Genomic DNA, 8,379 nt, shown 5'->3' with positions numbered 1-8,379 from the left:
CCCGTTGAGTTTAATGGGCCTTATTCCCAAGTAAACATGAACAGGAGTAAGCAGGCCAGTGGTTTGGAGTGGCTAGCTTGACTTGCGTGATTGGAAAGAGCGGGCTCGGTGGATCTCTTTCCCAGGGGAAATTGCCTTCAGCCATACTGGTTATTCATGGTCTGGATTCACAGGAGTAATCTCTATGGGAGATTGAGATATAGGAAACTGGTGACAGGCCTCCGTGCACACTGGCCAAACATCAGCTGGTCAATGTGACTTCCTCCACTGGTGCGGTCCTTCTGCACATGGATTGGCCAGCACCCACTGCTGGGCAGGCGCTTGCCTTGGGACCCTTGAAACCCTCTGTTGCACATGCATCATTAGACTATTACATTCATTGCTGGTACACACGTGCATGTAACTTCGTATCCATTGGTCCGTTGGCATTAGATGATCCAGCGGGTGTATGAGAAAACATTGAGGCAAATATAAGTGTTCTGTAGCGAGCTGTTGTGCATCACCCACCACTCACCAATGCATTACCTGGCACATGACCTTGGGTCTGTCCCTTTTAGGATAGCTAGCCTTCAGTTTTAGAAACACCTGCATCTGGGAAGTATGGATCTGCCCCAAATGCCCACTGGGGCCTTATCAGACTATGGCTGGATGTGGTAGAATTTGGAGGTTCTTAAATTTGACCCTCCTTCCAGACCTCAGTGCCAGTGACCCAAAAGACCCTTTTACTGGTTGGCCCAGTGTCAAGCTGGCTTTTTGCCCCCATAGTCTCCCATAGGGGTGCCAGCCTCCAGGTGGGACCTGGGGATCCCCCGGAATTACAGCTCATGTTCAGACTACAGAGATCAGTTCCCCTGGAGAAAATGGATGCTTTGGGGGGTGCGCTCTGTGGTATTGTACCCCACTGAGGTCCCTGTCCTCCCCAGGTTCCGGCCCCAAATCTCCAGGAGCTCCCTAACTTGGATCTGACAACCCTTCCCCCCACATCCCCTGGCAACCCCAGCCTCCCTCTCCCCAAGCCTCTTATCTTTTTTTTTTCATATGCAAAAAGAGGATTAAGGACTGAAGGAGTTTTGTGTGACCCTAGGTTGGCCGTGGAACACATTTCACACCAAAGGAAGTGCCAGAGAGCCCTGTGCATTGGAGGCTTATGTTAGGATCTGCCCTGAAGCCCGTTTTTGGCCTTGTTTGCTTGAGAAAGAATCTTCTCCCGTAGCATTCATCCGGGGAATAACGCCAAAGATCAGTCTTGGCAGCACAAAACTGTAGAAAACTCAGACTTTTACTGGGGAGTAGGGGGAACCCAGATGAGAACAGCACAATTTGAAGAGGCCCGTAAAGGATCTGCTGGATGCCGAGATACTTAGCAGAATTATCCCAAGCCTTCCAATGTGGGTTCCCAGGGATGGGTGAGGGAAGAATCCATCTGTGTTTGCCGAAATTAACAAGGGCACGAATATTCTGCTCGGAAGCAATGACACTGCATCATGGATAGTAGATCAGAGTTAACTGAGTGACTAAAGAAAGATGAAGAGGAAACACAGGTTCATAAAAGGATGAACGGGGTACAGAAAGTGGGCAGAGAACTTTCCCTATAAAACTCAGTGGGGGGGCTTAGTTAGACGATAGGTTGTCGATTCAAGATGAAGGAAAGCACTTCATCACATTAACGCCTCCTTAACTTGTGGAACTCACCACGATAAGATGTGGCGATAGCCACTGGGTCAGATGGTTTAATAGGGGGATGAGACCAATTTGTGGAGGATAGGTCTATCAAGGGCTAAATAGAACCTCCATATTCAAAGGCGTATACCTCTCTGCCCACGGGTCATTTTGTAGAAAAAGAGGTGCAGGAGCTCATTAGCATAATTCATTGGCATAACTTATTTGCATACGCCACACCCCCTGACATTACCGGAAGTGTGTCAGAATGCAACACCCACCGCTCAGGCTCCACTGGACTGTTTTGGATTGCTAGCTGTTTTTTTTGGGGGGGAACGTGCAGATCTGTCCTCGCAGAGGAGGGAGAGCTTGTACCTGAAAAAAACTTGGTCTTAAAGGTGCCACTGGACTGTTTTGGACCGGGGCATGGGGGGAGCTCTGCAACTTACCTGGCTGCTTCTTGCTCTGGCTGAGGGTTGCTGGGAGCAGGGGGTGGGGCTTGTTGCATGTGCCCGCCCCCTGGGCTCTTTACTGCCGGAGCTCCGCTCCTGTGCGCTCCTGCAGGAAATGACCCCTGTCGCTACCTATTCATTCCTTGGGGGAAACGGAGACTATCTGGCCTCCTTTGCCTTGCTTTGGGTGTCCTGGAGGCACCTGTAGAAACTGGATGCTGGCATCAACAGACCCTTGTTCTGATCTAGCAGAGTTCTCATTTCAGTCTGAACCTGAAGTCTTGGGAGCTACTCGCTGCTCCTGGGATGCTCTGACTTTGTTGATTCCCAGCATTCCTGGAAGGTTCCTTTCCGAATCGAGGGCTGATGGGGCAGCATCACGTCTGCCCCTCACCCCTCAAAGTGTCCTGCCAAAAAGATCACCGAGGCTGGCTACTGAGTGCTCAAATGGACCTCGTTGAGAAGAGGGCTGCATGTGACCCACGGCCTTCATTGCCGACCCTTTCCCTGGATGGTTTAAGGGGGAGGGGATATCCAAGGCTTGACTGGAATCAGAGCTGACCGTGAAAGCCAAGCATCGCTTGTAAAACAGGCAGAGGAGCAACAAAGGCAAGCGGGCCTCTGAGAACATGAAGAGTGCTTTCCCTTCATTGCTGAGTAACTGCAAGTAGGTCTTACATATCCAGGATGGGGTGGGCGGCCCTTTTGGAGATTCAATGGAGAATTTTCAGGCAGGCCACATTGTGGATGTGGGTAAACATTCCTTTTTTCCTTCAGTATCGTCGGAAAGGGAGGAGAGGAGCAGGACATCCTTTGGGATCCCAGATTTGTGGTACTTCTCCATACCAGCTAGAAATCAGGAATTTGGTGAACACACAACACAAAATACCCTGATTTTTAGGTAGTCTTAAAAGAGGTGGCCTGTTTCTAGAGAGGACACGTTAAAATGGAAAGTGACTTGATGAAAGGAGTGGTCTGGGGGGGCTGATCTCTGGGGGCTTGTTGGAGAACGATTGAAATATATTTATTTTCTTACTTTGATATTTAACTTACATCTGTTTCACATGTGTTTAGTGCAGATATTTGGTTTTGTGTTAAATGAATGTGAGGTTGGTTAGACTGAGAGTGTGTGACTGGCCCAAGGTCACCCAGTGAGCTTCCCTGGTAGAGTGAGGATTCGAACCTGGGTCTCCCAGATCCTAGTCCACAAAATGCTAACCACTGATCAGCACTGCCTGTCATAGCAGACAGAGAAAAAGAGGTATAGATTGGGGGGCGGTAAGAAGCAATGTGGTCCGTGGGGTGGATCAAAAATGGTGCGGTATTCCTGAGCACCCGAGAAGAGAAGAGATTACCGTAGATTTATACCCCGCCCTTCACTACCCAAGGGAGTCTCAGAGCGTCTTACAGTCTCCTTCCCCTTCCCCTCCCCACAACAGACACCCTGTGAGGTAGGTGGGGCTGAGAGAACTCTGACAGAAACTGCTCTTTTCCAAGAACAGCTCTTATCAGAACTACAGCTTGCCCAAGGTCATCCAGCAGGTGCAAGTGGAAGAGTGGGGAATCAGACCCGGTTCTCCCAGATTAGAGTCCGCACACTGAACCACTACTACACCACCCAAGGTGGCTTCAGGCTTGTGTTACTCAGACAGCGGCCTCTCCCCTCATACCAATTGGGGCTTTAAAAACAGTCTGATACAGCGGGGGGAAAGTGCTTCTTCTTCAGAAAAAAGGTTGAAATCTCCACAGGACCAAAGCAAGCCCCTTGTGGGAGCCTCTGAAGGCTTCTGAAGGCCATAGGTTAATTTATTTTACATTATTGCAGTCATATGGGAGAGATGAGTCCCAAGCTTGGAAGAAGTAGGGAACTGGCCCAGGGAGGATATGCTCGTATCATGCCTAATACTGAATGCCTTGTGTTAGACTCCGGTAATACTAGTCCTATTACATTGCTTATTAGACATCTCATTCTACACTGTGGAATCCGCCTTCAGTCTCAGTGAGAAAGGCAGACTATAAATAATCATAACCATCATAACACACTATATTTTGGGGGCCTCTCAGCACTTATTCTTCTGGCATGAAATGCACTACATGAGCATGATTTACTACGCGTACATCTGTTATTTCGAAACAGCCCTTTGTGGTAGCCTAGTTCTATTATCTCCCTGTTGTGGTTGCCTAGTTCTATTATCTCCCTGAGAGTCACAGGACCTAACTGCACACCACAGAGAACCAGTTTGGTGCAGTGGTTAAGAGCAGTGGACTCTAATCTGGAGAACCAGGTTTGATTCCCCACCCCTACTCCACATATAGCCAGCTGGGTGACCTTGGGTCAGTCACAGTTCTCTCAGTGTTCTCTCAGCCCCAACTACCTCACAGGGTGTCTGTTGTGGGGGGGGGAAGGGGAAGGAGATTGTAAGCTGCTCTGAGACTCCTTTGGGTAGTGAAAAGCGGGGTATAAAAACCAACTCCTCCTCCAGAGCCAGTTTGGCGTAGTGGTTAGGAGTACAGACTCTAATCTGGGAGAACGGGGTCTGATTCCCCACTCCTCCACATGCAGCTGCTGGAGTGACCTTGGGTCAGTCACAGTTCTCTCACAGCTGTTCTCTCAAGAGCAGTTCTCAAAAGAGCTCTCTCAGCCCCACCTACCTCACCGGGTGTCTGTTGTGGGGAGGGGAAGGGAAAGGAGATTGTAAGCCGCTCTGAGACTCCTTTGGGTTGTGAAGGGCGGGCTATAAATCCAGTCTCCTCCTCCTCCTCCTTCTTCTATAGTTGTTCCCCAGTGAAGTCTGGCAATTGTGGTTGTACGATTAGGCAGATGGCAATTCCCAGGATCCTCCCGGGGTAGGGTTACCAACTCTGTATTGGGAAATCTCTGGAGATTTGGGGCAGTGCCTTGGAGGGTGGAATCTGAGGAGGGGGCGGAGCTCAGCAGGGATGTGATGTGCAGAGACCACCCACTCAAGCTGCCATTTTCTCCAGGGGAAGCGGATCATCGCTGCCTGGAGATGAGGTGTAATTCCTGAAGATCTCCAGACCCCAACCACAGGCTGGCGACTCCGTTCTGGGGGAAGCCATGTTGGTTAAGAGACTCTACAACAAATCTTCAGTCACTGCAAGGGAAAAAGCTGGTGAGAGCAGCTGAAATGTAGTTTCACAGCTGCAGTGGAGTTTGAGCTGGGATGGGTTTCCGCAGCTCACAGCACAGTCAATTAGCCAGTTCTGTATTTCCTCACATTACAGTTGCTAGCTCTGGGGCAGGAAATTCCTGAAGATTTTTTTTTTGGGGGGGGGGGAGACTGGAGAGAGTGGAGTTTAGCAAGGGGAGGGATCTCACAGTGGGGTCTAATGCCACCCTCCAAAGATGCCATTTACTCCAGGGGGGGGGGCTGACCTCTGTAGTCTGGAGATGAGTTGTAGTTCTAGGGGACCTCCAAGTCCCACCTGGAGGTTGGCAACCCTAGGTTATATATTGTCACTGTTTTGTTGTTGCTGGCCACTTTTCAAGCAAAACGGCAGCTCCCAGAATGGCTCCCGTGAATCAAAATGAAATACAAACTGAAAAGTACGCAAACGGAGAGTGATTTCAGCAAAGTGTACTTTATTCTATCCGGAACAAGACGACTTTGGCCGGCTCGCAGGCCGGCTTATATCCCCCGAGAAACCGCCACCCAAAACACACCCCTACTTCCCTATAGGTTATTTACAGTGGCCGGGAGTCCCATTGGCTCTCGGCCAGAAACCCAGCCCCCTGATTGGAGTGGGCTAGGATCCGCATAGTCCATTGTTTCTTGGAGCGAAGCTCGACGTTTGTCTCTGGACTTGTCTGGACTTGTCTGGACTGGATACATTACACAAACTTAAATTGTAAAAAAATCCTGTCCTTGCCAGCCAGCATCTATTTTAAGGGATGCAACAAAACCAGCCGTGTTTTAATCAGATTGCCCCAAGTTGGAGAGGATAGTGAAAAGGGGGGTTAAGGGAGAACTAACCTGCCTTCAGTGATTCAGAATTTGCCCTCTTGGATGCTGTGTGTGTGTGTGTGTGTGTGAGGATCTTGGCACTGTAGCCAGCAACAGATTTATAGCAGAGTGAAGGGGAGGTGAAAGATCCCTCCGACGGGCAGGCCTTCTAAATTAACACATCACTGACTTGATTGCCTCGGAAAGATCTGTAGGAACAGATTGTATTAGACACACGCAGCGGTGCAGGCAGAACGGGGACTTCAATTAACTTCAGTTGGCCTTACTTTCCCCCCTCTCCAAAAAAAGGTCTGCAAATGTCTCAAGATGTAACCAAAGCAAAGGGCTACCACTTGCTTCCTTTTCTTATATCCCCACCGACTGTACTTTTTTGCATCTGGAATGGCAGACAGATATTCTACAGGCGGAGCTTAACCTAAAGAACTTGGGAAGGGAGAAGTTAGCAGATGGGTTTCAAACTTCAGCTTCCTGGCTGCTGCTAAAGTCAGTTTGCTAGATAAGACTCCAGGGTGAATTTCCTCCTTGACTTCCTGCAGGGCTTGATTGCAAACTTTCCCAGGAAGTAATATACACATTACCTGTTTGTTTGCCACATCAGTTTTTCTTGTTTTGCTTTTTTGTCCTCAAGTGGCCGACATGGGGTTACCACCTACAAGTTGGGGACTAGAGTTCTCCCAGAAATTCAATTGATCGCCAAAGTACAGGGATCAGCTGTGGAAAATGCCAGCTTTGGATGGTGAATGAGGGATCACATTCCTTTTGAGCTCTCTCCCCTCTCCAAACTCCGCCCTACCAGGCTCTGACCCCAAACCTCCAAGAATTTCCCAAGCCAACGCTGGTTGGAGAATTCTAACACTCAAAGGTCAATTTTTCGAGCAAGGAGCTCCATAAATTTCTCTTATTTTTAATAATAACAAACATTAGCTAATGATCTTGGGTTCTAAGCAAATCTGATTAACATCCAAGGTCTTTCTCTCAGGAATTAGTACATCAATCCCTATCAGTATGTTTTATTTATTTATTTAAATATGTATACCTCGCTTTTGTCCCCATTGGAGAGTCAAAGCAGCTTACAACACTGTTCTCCCTTCCTTTATCCCCCCCCCCCAACAACTCTGGGAGGTTAGGCTGAGAAAAAGTGACTGGTTCAAGGTCACTCAGCATACTTCCATGGCAGAGTGGGGATTCGAACTGGCATCTCCCAGATCCTAGTATAACCCCTACTTTTTGCTGTCTAATATTAAAGTAGCAGAAAAGAGCAAGAGTCCAGTAGCACCTTAAAAACTAACAAAATATGTGGCAGGATATGAGGGTATCTGACGAAGTGAGCAGTGACTCACAAAAGCTCCTCCCCTGCCATATATTTTGTTAGTCTTTAAGATGCTACTGGACTCTTGCTCTTTTCTAGAAGAAGAAGAAGAAGAAAATATTGGATTTATACCCCGCCCTTCACTACCCAAAGGTGTCTCAGAGCGGTTTACAGACTCCTTTCCCTTCCCCTCCCCACAACAGACACCCTGTGAGGTAGGTGGGGCTGAGAGAGCTCTGACAGAAACTGCTCTTTTTCAAGAACAGCTGTGCTAGAACTATGGCTTGCCAAAGGTCATTCAGCAAGTGCATGTGAAGGAGTGGAGAATCAAACCCGGTTCTCCCAGATTAGAGTCTGTGCACTTAACCACTACACCAAACTGGCTCTACTGCTACAGACAAACACAACTACCCATATTAATATCAAAGTGATTAAGTTTGCAAGCTGCCTGAAGAAGAAAAAATCCTGTCCCTTTCATAGAGACATTACAATTTACAAATTAAGTCTCTATTAAAGTGGCAAGACATTCCCCCGAGTCCTGTTGGCAACCCTAGTCAAGATCCGTGCCTGCAATTTTTATTTTTCCTTTGTATATTTAGGTCAGTGTTTGAGCGACGTTGGTAACAGCCAGGTAGTAGCCAGGAACATATATCTGTAACTTCCGCCATGCAAGCAAAACTTTTCTGGTATTTTTTTAAGCACCTGACACCAATGCTACCATTTTAGCTACTAGTATGTTCCTCTGGAGATCAATAGATTAGTTCCGAGACCATGGGAAAAACCAGATTTTTAATAGGAAGCATATTTTTAAGCCAGTTTTTTAAAAAAATCACAGTCACTGTTCCTGTGCCTCAGTGAGACAGAAATTATTTACATGAGATTTTTTTTTTGCATGGAACATGAGGAGGGGGATTTTATTCTGCTTAATTTCTGCATTGTACCAGTTTAGGTTTAGAAAACCACAATAAGAGGC

The sequence above is a fragment of the Gekko japonicus genome, unplaced genomic scaffold (assembly GCF_001447785.1).
Source record: "Gekko japonicus isolate JY-2015 unplaced genomic scaffold, Gekko_japonicus_V1.1 scaffold1, whole genome shotgun sequence".
NCBI lineage: Eukaryota > Metazoa > Chordata > Lepidosauria > Squamata > Gekkonidae > Gekko > Gekko japonicus.
Note: the sequence above shows the minus strand (reverse complement) of the source record.